Source organism: Parasteatoda tepidariorum, chromosome 6 (assembly GCF_043381705.1).
Source record: "Parasteatoda tepidariorum isolate YZ-2023 chromosome 6, CAS_Ptep_4.0, whole genome shotgun sequence".
NCBI classification, from domain to species: domain Eukaryota; kingdom Metazoa; phylum Arthropoda; class Arachnida; order Araneae; family Theridiidae; genus Parasteatoda; species Parasteatoda tepidariorum.
In genome coordinates this window covers 27,260,696-27,276,717 of record NC_092209.1, presented here as the reverse complement: position 1 = coordinate 27,276,717, position 16,022 = coordinate 27,260,696, and the positions used below count along the sequence as shown (strand labels likewise).

The window sequence follows — 16,022 nt, the reverse complement described above, 5'->3', positions numbered from 1 at the left end:
TAAGAAATGTAATTTTAAATACAAAAAAATACTGCTTCCTTTAACGTGACAAATGTTGAAATAGAAATGAAGGACGTAGTTCAAATTTTAGAAACTACCGTTTCAGAAAATAAAATATATTTAATATATAGTTTGATTTTGTAATTAAGTTATTTTCTTTTAACAAATCCGGTAAATTTAACAAAGGTATCTGACAGCAATACATTTGGCTGGTAGATACTGAAAATAAAGAAAGGGTAATATTTCTGAATGTTGTCTGTCTCATTGATATAGTTAGAAAAAGTTTATTTATATTTTAAAAATTTTGTTTAAATTTGTGATAGTAATTGATAATAAAAAGGACTTCATTCGAGTTTAGATGATTGGTTGATGAGTATTCATATTTAACCCTTTCGCGCCGACTGTCACAAATACGTGCCAGCATAAAATCGTATCAATCAGGGTAAAAAGATAAAACTGGTAATCAAAGTATTTCTTTAGCAGTTTATTTGTGGGTGGAGTTATGTTTGTTTGATTTATTTAATTCACCATTACTTTGTTCAAAATAAAACTATTTAGTTATACTTTGAATTAACATTGATTATATATATCATTAAACTAACAATAATTAAAGTCAACGCAAAGTAAGTCTGTCAAATTAGCAACGACTACATTTAAGTTACCGTTTTTTATTGAATTACAACTTGATTCTGATTTTGTACGAATGCTTTTCTGAATCACCCGTCTCCAAAGGGTTAAAGTCTGAAAATTTCTTCTGTGTTCGCATCGCTCTTGAACAGGTTTCGCAACAATTAAAAATTTGTTCAATTATAAACACAAATATAGATAATTAGGTCTGTCTGAAAGCTCTGTTCGAGAAAAGACACGTATCATTTTCAGATATACAAAAGGTGCATTTATTCACGCTATAATGAACTAAAATATTTTTTATATTTTCTAATGCATTAGGATTTTGTCGGGAAATTTGGTTATTTTTCTGTCGCTGAATTTAAATTCGCAATCGATTTCACTGTGCAAGATACAGTTTTTATGCAATTTAATCATATATTTCTGTCAGAATTTTTTTAAATTTAATTTGTGTGCCTACTAAGAGAACTTTTTTTTGTTTATAGAAGTTCTTTCTTAGTTAATTCCCCCATTACATGTGAATGATTTAAAAGTCGACATAAAATTTTTTTCAAGTGTTGGCACGATTAATCAAAATTTTGAAAGCTATAGGTTTTGACTGCCTACCATTCTAAAAAATGTTTAGTCGCGTGTAGCAAAGCAGAAAAATTTGAATAAAATCACAATTTTTGTTTATTGATCATATTAGTTTAAAAGTCAAAGTTTTCTTAACATTCCCTATTTTAAATTTTTTTATTTATGCATTTTTCATCTCAGTATATAATTTTGACCAAAATAAAAATTTAATTTGGAACGCTTCTTCGAACAGCGATTCTTCGAAACGCTGATGTGTGCTCATCAGCGTTTCGAAGCATTAATAGGAAAATCGAAATAGTAATTGCTTAGTCAAAAATGAAACGTGAAGAAAGAAATATTGTAATATTTTTATATAATATTTTTGAAAATAGAAAGTATTAAAAAGCAAACAAGAAGGATTTGTATTTTATAAAATGAAGAAAAAATTTTTGAGAATTTTTGATCAAACTAAATGATAGTTTGGTTCGATTAGTCTTTAGAAAGCAATTAGATAAGTGGTTCCCAAAGTGGTCCCTACGGACCCCCAGGAGTCCCCGATGTCATTCAGGGGGTCCGTAGAAAATTAAAATTGATTTCGGGGTCCCCGAACAACGTCAGGGGGTCGGTTCAAGGTTTAATATAAAATAATAAAACTGTGATCCACTTTTATTATAATATAAATTGAAATAAATAACAATAAATAAAATAGTAACGATTTTTACGACCTGAGTAAAATATAAATATAGGTGGATGCGCAAAATACAGTATGTTTTTTAAGTATTGAGCGTTATGTAATACTTGTGAATGAATATTGACAAAACTTATTTCCATTAAATTTGTCACTTGCAGTAACAGTGGAATGTATAACTTGTTTTGATCTTAGTACTGAAACTATTATTGTTCAATTTACTTTAATAAATTTAAGCCTTCAATTTCCATCAACACGCTCTCCACATTTCTCGATCAGGCCCTGATTACCCCACTACATATATTATTTAAAGAAATTCTATAAAAAGTTTTAAACAAAAAAACTTCCATCCAGCTACTTCTACAACTGCTTCTTGAAGAACTTGGCTCATTGATTAAAAATATTGTTTTAATTTTTTACAGTACTAACTTTACTTCTATTTACATTATTGCTATGACCCTCTTTCATTACATTTTACAACTTGATGCTAAATTTGAGGACTTTAAGTTGTTTTGTGGTTGAATACTGACATTTAGAAATGTGTACATAAAAAAAATAATATTTAGAGGTTAAGAGTTGCCTCAGAAAAATTTGAATTGTTGACATTGAACTTAACAATGGAAACAATCGTTTTTGTGAAAAATTGAATTGTATTGTTGACATCAAAACTAAAAATATTGTGTTTCAACTTAACAATACTACCTTAATTTATACTTTAGAATTGCCTCGGAGAAATTTGAATTGTTAGCAATGACTTAAACAAAAAGTTTTATTTTAACTGACAAATACTATATTATAATTTTAACTTTTTCTATGACTATACTCATTTTCTTACTCTTTTCTTTGTTTTTTATACATTTTATTTTTTTGTGATAAAATAAAAAACTTATAGTTGTTCTGCTTCTGAACACTGATGAAAACACAAAATGATGGGCTTCATCAACAATCAAAAATATATACATTTATTTTACAAATTCCATATTATTAGGGTGGTGCCCTTCAGAGAATTAAAAATACAAAATTATCTTCATCGAAGCCGATGCTTTACATCCGGCGTTCAGCGGCAGACTACTTTTTCATATTGTTTTACAACACATGGCTTTAGCTCTCTGGTGGAAAAGACTTTAGAACAAAACTTACAACAGTTACTTTTCTCAACAACTGAAATTTAGAATAGTGTGATTAAGCAAAATATGTGAACTGTTTGCAATTTCAAATTAATATTGAAATGTACAGGTTTAGAATTTTCTGCAGTGAAAATTTTTCGGAACTTCAGTATTCAAAAAAGTATACAAAAGCTAGACGTTAAGAACGTATCCAATGAGCGAGCAAAGCGAGCATTGGATTGCGAAGCAATCCGAAAAGAACTGCGAAAGCAGTTCCGGGGGATAACGAGCGCCAGCGAGCAGGGGGCGAAGCCTCCTAGTTTACTATATTTACAGATCATAAACCACTGATTTTTGCCTTCAAACAAAAGAATGAAAAAGCATCTCCAAGACAAAATAGACATCTCCAGTACATATCCCAGTTTTCGAATGACTTTCAACACATTATTGGCAAAAATAAAATAATTGCAGACGCTTGATGTCGAATTCAAGAAGTAACTACTGTAGATAATGATAAAATTGCTGATGATCAAAGTAGTGATGAAGAATCAAAACAACTAATGCAATCAGTCACAACATTATAATTTAAACAACAACCACTGCAATCTGGTAAATTTCTATGGTGCGATATTTCTACTAATATAATTAGACCATATATTCCTAAAAATTCAAGAATGATTATTTTCAAACAGATACATGGTTTATCTCATCCAGGAATCAGATCAACTGTCAAACAGATAACTTCAAGATTTATTTGGCCTGGAATGCGAAAAGATGTTAGAATTTGGGCACAATCCTGTATTGATTGCCAAAAAAAACAAAATTTCAAAACATACTAAATCCCAGTTTGGAGAATATAAACAACCCGATGAAAGATTTAACGAGATACATATTGACCTAATTGGACCGTTACCCCCATCCAATGGAAACAGATATTGTTTGACTTGTATTGACCGTTTTACAAAACTGGATAGAAGTAGTTCCTATACCTGATATCAAAGCTGAAGCAGTCGTCAGATGTTTCTATGAAAATTGGATAGTTAGATTTGGAGAGCCATACAGAGTAATTACCGATAGAGGATCACAGTTTGATTCTGAAACGTTTAAATCTCTTACCAACTTATGTGGAGTAAAAATCAACAGAACAACTACATATCATCCTCAGTGCAATGGCAAAATTGAGCGTCAACATCGTACATTGAAAACTGCAATGAAGGCCAACAACTCTATTAAATGGTCTGAAACTCTTCCTACTGTCTTACTTGGTTTCAGAGCTGCTCTACGCGATGACACCAACTATTCAATATCTCAGATGGTTTATGGTAAAGGCATTAAACTTCCTGGTGAATTTTTTGAAAACTCAAAAGTGACAACATCCACGGAAAACTTTACTAGTACTTTACCTAAAGGCTTTAATGCTACATCAAATGGAAACATTAAAGCCTTTAGGGTCAAAATATTTCAAAAGGAACAAAGTATTTGTGCACAGAGATTTAAGTTCATGTTCACATGTTTTTATGCGGATTGATAGAGGCAGGAAACCATTAGAGTCTCCTTATGAAGGACCCTATAAAGCGATGGATAAGACAGAAAAGTATTTTGTAATTAGTTATAAAGGAAAAAACGTAAGCATTTCAATAGATAGGCTTAAACCAGCGTATCTACTGAATTCTGAAAATAAGAATTCGGATNCTGGTGAATTTTTTGATAACTCAAAAGTGACAACATCCACGGAAAACTTTATTAGCAATCTTCAAAATCAAATGGAAACATTAAAACCTTTAGAGTCAAAATATTTCAAAAGGAACAAAGTATTTGTGCACAAAGATTTAAGTTCATGTTCACATGTTTTTATGCGGATTGATAGAGTCAGGAAGCCATTAGAGTCTCCTTATCAAGGACCCTATAAAGTGATGGATAAGACAGAAAAGTATTTTGTAATTAGTTATAAAGGAAAAACCGTAAGCATTTCAATAGATAGGCTTAAACCAGCGTATCTACTGAATTCTGAAAATGAGAATTCGGATAACGATGAAAACCTAAAAAATACAAAACCTAACGAATGTTTAACATCGTATAAATTTCAAGAAAAAGCAGACAATCCCGAACAAAATGTTAAAATGTCTAGATTTGGCAGAAAAATAAAAAAGCCTGTTCGCTTTTTAGAGCAAAACTGTATTAATTAGATGCATATACATTTATTTTATCTATATTTTTTTATTGCATTGAAACTAGAATTTAGAATGGTATAATTTGTATACCTGTTATATTAATATCTTGTATATATGTTTTCGTATTATGATGAGTCATTATGTAGTAAAAACTTGAATTGTGTATATGTTGTTATGTTATATTATCATTATATGACAAATTTGACACACTTGCCTAGCATCGTAACTTAGTTACTGGTGAGGGAGTATTGTAGGAACATCATATGTCACATGTCTATTCATCCAATTTTTATGAGAGTTGCGAATGGCAACGAGAGAAAAAAGCAGATAAAAAATAATAATAAAATGGTTGTTCTAAAAAAATGTCTTCTGATTGTTTATCCTGTATTCCTCTCGCGTACAGTTCTTCACAAGCATTTCCATTAAATGCATTCATGAAGAAGAACGGAAATATTAAATAAATAACGGATTATTAACTGGATATAAATATAATTATAGTTTTCAAAAATCATAACTGGTTAAAAAAATTCTTAACTCTCGGAACCCTTAGGTTCCGCGGTACACCATTTGAGAACCGCTGAGCAGGATATCAGCTCCTTCAATTTGATTTTACTTTCACTTTTTGTTCGATTTCAAATAGGTTAATTTAGAACTGTGCCATTTCAAATTCTATTATACATTTATTGTGGCTGAATAAAGATTAGAACAACTCTAAATCACTCTCGCTATAAATATGATACATCTAACTAGAACATTTACTATAAAGTGAATACATTGTCATTAGACGCCTTAGTAAAATGAACAACTACAGAGTATATTTATACATAGTGAAACAATTTCAAACCGGAAATAGGGAATCGGCTTCCTTCTCTATTGATAAAAAAAAAAGAAAAAAAAAGCGGAGTTCAAATCAAGCTAATTAACTTTCTTTCGTGCTCACATCATAACCAGTTTTGATTGGGGGACTTAAAGAGAGGGAGAGTGAGTCTTGTCCTACTAACAGGCTAGAATATGGAGCAGCTATATTAAGATGATGGCAATGGCCGACTCAAAGCAGACGATCCTCTCACCTTTTTAGAAAAGGACGTTGCGCTGTTGCCACAAGTCCGGCAAGTGGATTTATTTATACTCATAAACTCCAACAGTGATTTCTTTTCAATTAGGTAAGCATAGTTTTATTTGTTGGTTGTGGAATATATATATAATAAGCAATTGAATTTTTTCATTTGAAATAATAAAAAAGTCGAATAAATTTTTTATTTTAAAATTCTGAGTAAAAGAAGTATAGTTGTCTATTTTTTTTATTTTTAGGAACGGTTTTTCTAATAGTCGTTAAAAAACGGGTGAGTTAATAACTATAACCATAAGTTTAAAAAAATTTATCAGCATGTAAAACAGCATTAAATGATTATCAGGTATTCTATGTATGTGGATTATGAATATTTACGGATCGCTTTCACGGTGGCATGAAATTCTACTCGACTTCATAAAACTCAGGACTCGTAAATATCTGGTAAAATTGTTAAAATGTGGTAGAAATATTTAAATGAAATGTGACAGAGTTTATTGTGCTTTTCACTACCAGAATATTTTAATAACTCTAAGCAAATGTATCTAGATCCAAAGTGAGATAATTTATTAAAAATTACTTTTATCAGTGTGGCCATGATTCCAAGTATCCCAACTTTTTACGCTTTTAGGGAGAATTTCTTCTTGTGATAGCTTAATGTATGCTTTAATGAATGGTTCTTTGTTTTGTAAATTTATTTTAAAGTTTTTTCTACTCCACAAATAATTCAAAAGTTCATATGAAAAGCCACTTTTTTTCCAACTCCTTCGTAATAAGCTTTAAAATATGTTGGCAAAACTACGTAAAATTCTTCAAGTTTCAGTCTTTAGTTATCTATCACTCAATAAAATGTCTATCATTAAGCATAGTTGTTACCAGTCCAACTGTCTGGAAAAAGTTTTAAAAAGCGAACTTTTGTCGCATGTAATTGTTGGGTGAATGAGATAATTGAAATGCAAAATCTACAATTTCTAAAAATATATTTTTAAGTGGTAACGGAAATTAAATTATTTTTAGTTTGTATTTTCATTTCAAGTAATTTTTGCTACCACTTCAAAAATTCAAAGTATCATATATAATACAACTTTATTTCAAAACACTTTAAATCTATTTACTTTCTTTCTTTTCTTTTTCTTTGGAAATCTATGAAATAAAAACCAATTATATAATTACATTGATCTCTTAGAGTAATATTTACTTGAAACGTTACGTACGATTTAATCTTGTAAAAAAAAAAAATTCTCGAATTTTTCTTCTTCTGACAATTAAAAAATATGATACGGATTTAAATGTACAGTGTATGCTCAACTTTCCTTGTGGACTATAATATTCTCAAGACCATTGAAATAAATGCATGCAGACAATTCATTATCACCAGATTTCGTATTTTGCAGTTATAAAAAAATGTTTTTTTGTAATGGAAGAAAAATCGCGGAATTTTAATTAAATTATATTAATATATTCCTCTAATTATCTTCGATTTATATTTTTTAAAATTAAAAAAAACATTGGCTCTTTACTCCTAAATAAAAGTTAATTAGGAACTCATTTAAACTACCACTAATTTTTTTGTTTGAAATATATAACATATATATAGTTTTTTTTCGTTCTCTCATGAGGATTGCAAACAATCAGTGAATAAATCATTTTATCGCTTGAATATTTTTGCATGAGCATTATAATTATTTATCAATAATAATTTTCAAATAAACTATACAATTGAATATTAACTTTAACTACTCTAATTACCACAGTAGCAATTATTATTTAAGAGTATCTTAAGTATTTATAAGGGTCTTAGTATTGTATGACATCATTCCTAAACGGTATCTACATAACCATCAGGACGTAAATTGAATATATATGCACGATATCTTAGAGTAAGATTTCAGGGAGAGGGAATTTCATATGTTTATGCCACCAGCTTAATCATTATTAACTAGTAGCTTTGCTTTAATAAAATATCAGCCATTATTAACCGAAAATTGACTAAAAAATTTAATGTTACTATATTAAAATTTTCAATAAAAACTGATGACTAAAAATAAAGATAAATATTCTTTTAGAAAAATGATTTATTTATGAAAGAAAGATCGCTGAGGTAAGGAGAAATAATACCTAGGGAATGTTTTAAAAATTATGGAAATTTCTATTCCTGAAATACAAACTCAGGTTATAAAATGCTCACATTGTCAATTTTATTTTAAAATGAAGTAATTTGATTGCTTTTCAAATGCATCCAAAAGTAAAAACTCATAAAAAGTTTTGGTTCGATTATTTGGTTTGAATAAGTATATGATGAAAACAATGGTTTGTTTCAGAATGGAATTTCTATAGTATTACTGTTATGTAAAATACAGGGGAATGAGGTAGGCGCATAGTTGTTAATTACGTACCGATTGCTGACATCGATATTATGTAGTCTTGATAGCTCTGAGAAACACTAGTAGAAACTTCAACAAAAATGAATGTGTAATTTTAAATGTTCTGAGTAGTGGTAAATATTATCTTATGATATTTAAAAAAGGTTTGAAAAAAAAATCATGAGAATAATTGTTAACTTATATTTGTGTGCATTAAACGGAGCCTATTCATTGCAATTTGAAAAGTGTTTGAAGAATGAAACATCGAAAATAATTATTCAATCATATTGAACCTTAGTAAAATGAACCTAGTTTTTACAATTTTTAGAGCTTTTTAAGTAAAATATCTCAAAAATAATTGTCCAATCATATTCGTTTGCTGAGCTTATTCTTATTGGTATAACAGTTGGCACAAAATTTTTCTTAAACACATATTTTCTAATTTTTTTCATTTTTATATTAATTTAAGTCAAAATAAGTGAAAAATATTATATTTAGCATTTTAATGATTTATGGTTATGAAAAACAGCAGGAAACATAGGTGGCTTTTTCAGCGTTAAAGGTAAAATTTCCTAAAACGGCTCACCTCCAAACGATCATTTTTCAAATTTGCACTTATTTGCAGTTAATTAAAAGTTCTTTTAACTTCTTTAATTTACAATCAATCTTTAATTAATCAATCATTTCTTAAATTTACAAATAAACAATTTGATTAATTTTTAAATATATATCTATATAAAAAAATTAAACTACTTTTTTCTGATTTTACAATTAAGTAAAAATATAATTCCAATAATTTATCATAATTGTTTTAAGTAATTATTAAACTGTTTTTTATACACAAAAATATTAATATATATATTTTTTCTTGTAATTTGAGCGTCACGAAAAATATATGTAAAAGAGATACTGCGTCGAAGGGCCTAAAAAAAAATCACGTAAAATTTATTTACTCATATCCGTTTTCATTGAAATGAACATATTCTATAAAATTAGAAAATTGTTTTTAACAAAGATACCAATACAGTTTATAAATCATACTCGCAGCCATTGAAATGAGCCCATTCTTTACCATTTTAAAAATGCTATTTGTTTATTTTTATTATTTTTCTTTTTGAGAAAAAAAAATCCGAAATAATTGTTTAATTAAAGTAGTTTATTGTCCCATGTTAAGTGAACTAATCTTTAGAGCTTAGCCAATCACACTTTTACACTTTTGGTAAAAGATTTTTCCCTATGATAGTGAATGAATGCTGATAGATCCCATTCAGAGCAACAGGTTTTTTTGCTAAAATTAATTTTGCCTACATTTGAGTACATTATCGTCGGATTATTTAGCATTTAATATACTTGTTTAAACCGTTACACGTCACCTTATTTCAAGAGATTTTTAATTGTCTTTAGAGTATTGCTTCTCTCTTGCATTCTTGTAATTTAGCAAATGGTTGTGAAATAATAATTAATTTAAGAAAAAAATTAAACTGCATCGCCTCTACTTAAAAGTAAAAATGCCCAAGTAATAGGCCTCACATGCTTACTTACATATCATATAGCTATAAATAAATACATAACATAGCACTCAATTTTACATAGGAATTATACATACTTACATAAAAATCATAGATTTGTAGTGATGAAAAGCAAAGCGTGTCAGATGGCAAGTTTAGTTTCGCTAATGCGCGTTACATACATAGCGCACTCTTACACGCGCATTTATAATTCGCGAAACTAAACATGTCATAAATTGTGAATTTTCCTTGTTAAGCAATGAACGAAAATTTTCAATACCAACATTTATTTTGTTTATGTTTTTGAAAAGAGCAAATCAATTTAAAAATAACTTAGTTCAAAAGTACAAAACAAACGTGACAAAAAAAGATTAATAATCCTTTTTTCTTTTAAATATAATCAATTAGAGTTTTAAGAACATCAAATGCTCTGTAAATTTTCTTNCATATCATATAGCTATAAATAAATACATAACATAGCACTCAATTTTACATAGGAATTATACATACTTACATAAAAATCATAGATTTGTAGTGATGAAAAGCAAAGCGTGTCAGATGGCAAGTTTAGTTTCGCTAATGCGCGCTACATACATAACGCACTCTTACAGGCGCATTTATAATTGGCGAAACTAATTGCGAATTTTCATTGTTAAGCAATGAACGAAAAATTTCAGTAAAAAAGAGCGTAATAAATCAGTTTAAAAATAACTTAGTTCAAAAGTACAACACAAAAGGGAAAAAAAGATGAATAATCCTTTTTCTTTCAAATATAATCAATTAAAGTTTTTAAAACATCAAATGCTCTGTAAATTTTCTTGAATAGCTGTTTTTCTTTTATTAAACAAGCATTTTAAGCTTTGCCTATCTTTGCAATCGCCCATTTCAAGTAATATCTGCTTTTTCAACACATTTTGTGTTATGTCAGTTTTTCAAATACATGTTTCCAGCTAAGTCTAGTTTCGCAAATACGCAATTTAAGCTATGTTCAATTTTTTTAAAATTTCATTGCGCAATTATTTATTCTATTGTGCTATCGGCGATACACAGCTGATCCAATTTTCTTACTTACTGCTTATTTCCAATTTCTTACCCTTCCATTTTAAACCCTATCTAGTCAAAAAGAAAACATTTGTGGCAAATTTTCGGATGAATTCGTCTTTATCAAAGACTTTATGGCTGTTTTTCGAAAGCTCCATCGTAATATGAAATGATTCTTTTTTGCGAATAATATGTAAATTTTGTAACTGGAGTGAGTTTTCAACAGTTACTCATGACTGTAAGGTTAAGTTTAGCTTATCTAAACCCAGCTCTATCAATGCCTATTTTAAAAATGGCGCAATACGTCAATATGGAGAAAAGCAACAGTTTTGTGAAAATATAAAGCGCTTGTGGTATAAATTTTTAATATTTAAAAATTTACTTTAATACTGCATTAATTGGGTTCAGAAAATTTGCAAAAACTGAGAATACGGCAGCGATTTTGACAATTTTCAACTAGGGGGGAAAATGTCACCGAATTGGCTATTTTTAAAAAAAACTTAGTGATTTTTAAAATATTTAACTAATTTGTCTGTTCAAAATGAAAAAAAAATACAGATAATTTTTTAATGTATGAATATATAGTTTAAAATCATCTCGCTGTTTTTCAAATGTAAGGCACTTCAACTAGGGCTTTTTTTTTTAAATATTTTCCTTGGCGACAAAGCTTCGAAAAACAGCGTTAATGGAGCAAACTCACATTTACGTTGCAGGAAGAGGAAAACCACAAAACATCCGGTGGTTAACCCGACATAAAAGGAATCCTGACTCATGATTGTCCAACATTAGGTACATTCTACGTCATCTTTGTAGGTGATGTGGGCTGGGAGTAGAATTCAATTCGATCATCCATCACAGGGATTTGAACCTAGATCGTCAGTGGTAGACGACCCATGGATTAGAAGCTCCTTGCCGTCACTCTAACCTTAGGTGTTTTCCGTGGTTTTCCTCTCCATGTAACGCAAGTAAAGGTTAGTTCCATCAAAAAGTCATCCAAGAAGGCAAATTTCGCCCAATACTTTATCCATTCCTTGTCTTCTGGATTGAACATTAGTCGCGTAAATTTAAACAATTGGGTCGGCTGTTCAACGACGGTTATAAAATATCAAATTATACTCAAAAGCGACCTTGAACAATTTTAATAATGCAAAATATGCTTCATCTCCATATTGTTGAAAGATTTGTGGTTACTAAATAAGTGATAGTACACCTCGTAGCAGACTTACAAAAAGTGGGTTTACTTTGAACACGTGCCATTAACAAAGGGGGAGGCATTATGTTATGTTTTAGTTTCTCATCTAATAATAGCCGCACGATTATTATTGCTGAAAGGATTAGGTCAGGCGGAAAACATTTAAGCACCTCTTTCGAGATTAAATTGTTAACTTCTATTTCTTCCGTTTCATGAGCATTTAAAGTTCTATTGTTTTAACTTTCTCCACTAATTTTAAATTTTTCTATTTTTATCTTTGATTGCTTCCTATTTTGTATCACGGATTATTATTTTTTTTTTTACTATTGAGCATTTTTTTCTTCATAAAAGTCAATTACAGCAATCTATACCTGCCAACATTTCCTTTTTAACATTAAGTACGTAGCATTCACGCTTTTTTTTTAATTGAGATTTAACATAATTTTGACCACCATTAAAATATATACTGGTTCTCACACTCCATTAAAATAGCAATTATCTACTAATGAGAAGAAAAAAAAACTTCTTGGACATGCTGAAAAGATGGCTGGTACGCCATTATTATCTACTTTTTATTTTTATTTCATTTTTTTATTACAGTTCATTTGTATCGAATATTAATATTCTTTGTCACTGAACGCGGAGGTGAGAACATTTAAATAGTTTTTCCACCATTATATATCAAAGAAAATGTCATATAAAATGCAACTTTATTTCTGTTGTCTTGTCGTGACACTTTTAAGGAATAAACTAATTATCCTTATTATACAAGTTTCACTACTTTACTAAAACTTAATTTATTACTACCAACTTAATTTATTACTTAATTTATTGCTACCAATTTATTAAAACTTTTGCAGAAATGGAACAATCGGCATCCCTGCACAAAATCGATACTTTTTGAAAAAACCTTCAACTTGATGAACTTGGAGTTTTAAATGAAAACAGTAAAGGCTAATTCAAAATTACTTTCAGATGGTTGTATGACACACTAAGATACGATTTTAAAATATTTTTTTTCCTTAAAAGCATTAGAACTTCATTTGGTTAAAACTCGAACAATGTGGTTGTAATGTGCTATTTTGTTTTTGAAGGAAAAAAACGCTACAGCTTCATCCCTTTTCAAAATAGTGTTTTCAAAGTGGTAGGAAAAAAGTCGATTAAATTAAGATTGTATCTACGTGTTTTGTTCGAATTTAACCTGCACTTATAACATTTTAAATTGTTTACCTTAACAGCCCGTGGGCTATATCACAGTTCAATTTAAATCGGAAGAGTTGACTGATGTTCTTTGGATATACATCAATAGATATTATTCAAAATTTTGAAATTTTTGTAAGTCTATATTTAATAACCTCATTATTTTAAAATTGTTAGTTTTATAAAAATATTGTATTGTGCGTTTTAAATATGTGGAAACGGTCGTAAACGCTATCCGGCGCCCTGATAAATGATAACGATGATTGTAGTGAACTTGAAAGGATTCGGTACTTGAATAAGATTGAATAGCTTTTTAACAGACGGATTTTAAACTTACCTAAAACCGCCATAGGAGATCAATTTGACTTTCGCATAAAAAAACTGATTTTATTCCAAAGTAAATGATGTGTAAGAGTGTTTTAGAGATTAAAATATAGATTTTTTTAGTAATTTAATGATAAATTATAAATAAATATAGTTTAATATTATATCACAGCTAATTCTTTAACGGGTGGTCCCACAAAAGTAAACAAGAGATACGAATACATATTAGCACCCAACAGGTTTTAAAATGTGAAGTTCAATTACAAATTTTATACACTGGGGGGGGGGCGATAGCGTTCAGTGTATAAGCTTGACGTGAAAATGACCCCACAACATCCACATATTGGTTTCTACCATCTTTCATAGCTATCAGAAGTTTTTCTTTCGAAATTCGATGTTAAAAAGGATGTTTCTTTTACTTCAAAGATTGAGTTCATTGTGTTAGGGGATGGTGAGCAAAACACTAATTCGTAGTTTTTCAACTAACACAAAACTGAATTTGCAACGCGAAATTTAGGGTGATAAAACATTATTTGAAAACTATCCAAGTATTGAACACAGCAATGTAACAAACGTTGTTAATACATGCTGGTCATCTGCAAGGTATTTTACAAAAATTTTGATCTAAAAAATTAAATAAGTAAATAAAAAACATGCAAGTTGAGAATGTTGGTATAAAAATACCGAAAAAGTATTTAAATATTTAAAATATCGATAAATTAATTTTTATCAAATCAGATTTAGCATGTATTTTGGATATTCATCGAAGCAACTATGTGATTATTGACATTCACCAGTGGTAGAAAATCCCCAATTTCTAATTCCCAGTAACANACACTCCATTAAAGGGGGGGGCGATGGCGTTCAGTGAAAATGTCCCCACAGCATCCACATATTGGTTTCTACCATCTTTCATAGCTATCAGAAGTTTTTCTTTCGAAATTCAATGTTAAAAAGCATGTTTCTTTTATTTCAAAGATTGAGTTCATTGTATTAGGGGATGGTGAGCAAAACACTAATTCGTAGTTTTTCAACTAACACAATACTGAATTTGCAACTCGAAATTTAGGATGATAAAACATTATTTGAAAACTATCCAAGTATTGAAGACAGAAATGTTACAAACATTGTGAATACATGCGGGCTATCCCATCACCTCCTTCATCAAAAAGCCCCCACACGGTCTTTTATAAGTAGTCCGCTCAGACTGTTTAAAAAGTGAACCAGTTGTGCGCATGAACTCAAAACTTTTTATAAAAGTAATTGTGAGAAATTTATCATATATATTTGAGAATTGAATCTGTAGTGGTTGACAAGTGAATAAAGCAAACCAATAATATTCATAAATAAAAAAATATTTTAGTCGTATATTTGTTACCACTTTCTTATTTTAACTAGATTTTGTATTAAATGACTCGTTCGGAAAGTGGATATTCTTCATAGTGGTCTGATCGGACTACCTATAAAAAACCGTGTGGAGGCTTTCAGTTATAGGAGGCGTTGGCCATCCGCACGGTATTTTGCAAGATTTTTAACCTGAAAAAAAAATAAATAAGTAAATAAAGTGGCGAATACCGGCATTAAAATTTCGAATAAGTGCTTAAATATTTATAAATATATTTAAATATCGATAAATTCACTTTCATCAAATCAGATTTAGCATATATTTCAGACATTCATCGGTGGTAGATAATCAATATCTATATATTTCGATTGCTGGATTCTTTTTTCTTAGAAGCTCTAGAATAAAATATATTTTAGAAAAGGAAGTAACTAATTTCAAAACCTTTCATCTTCAAAAGGTGGGACGATATGGGAAAAAAAAAATGCCCCAATAAGTCTCGTGGCTCTGGGTCAGAGAGACAAATGTATATCACGATTAAGGAAGTCGGGAAGAAACTGAAATGTTTGTTTTTGATGAAAACTGCTCAATGAAAACAAAATTATAACACGATGGTGCCCCCGAGCCTTTCTAGAAAGATTTATATTTTCCGTTAAGGTATTGTAATCCGAAATGTCCATTCAGCTTTACTTAACATCGGGTGGCAACAGAAAAAAAAAGTTATTTTCCCTGAGTGGGACAGGAAGGAAATAGTGGTAATTCCCTTAATATTTTAAGTAAAATGTCTTCTTTTTTTTAATTTTTTAGTTTTGTGGGACATGTTACTTTCGAAGTTT

The 16,022-nt window shown here is 29.5% G+C and overlaps 1 protein-coding gene and 1 long non-coding RNA gene across 3 annotated transcripts in view; both read left to right on the top strand.

Annotated features, from left to right (window-relative positions):
* The window catches only part of LOC139425891 (uncharacterized), a 100,460-nt gene that overhangs the window by 65,256 nt on the left and 19,182 nt on the right, over nucleotides 1-16,022 (top strand). The gene's annotated exons all lie outside the window — the stretch shown is intronic.
* Nucleotides 6,091-16,022, top strand: part of LOC107456399 (uncharacterized) — a 29,114-nt gene continuing 19,182 nt past the window's right edge. For both annotated transcript variants that reach the window (XR_011636973.1, XM_016074260.4), the window contains exon 1: nucleotides 6,091-6,310. The gene's annotated coding sequence lies outside the window, so the exon portion shown is untranslated. The remainder of the gene's footprint in view (nucleotides 6,311-16,022) is intronic.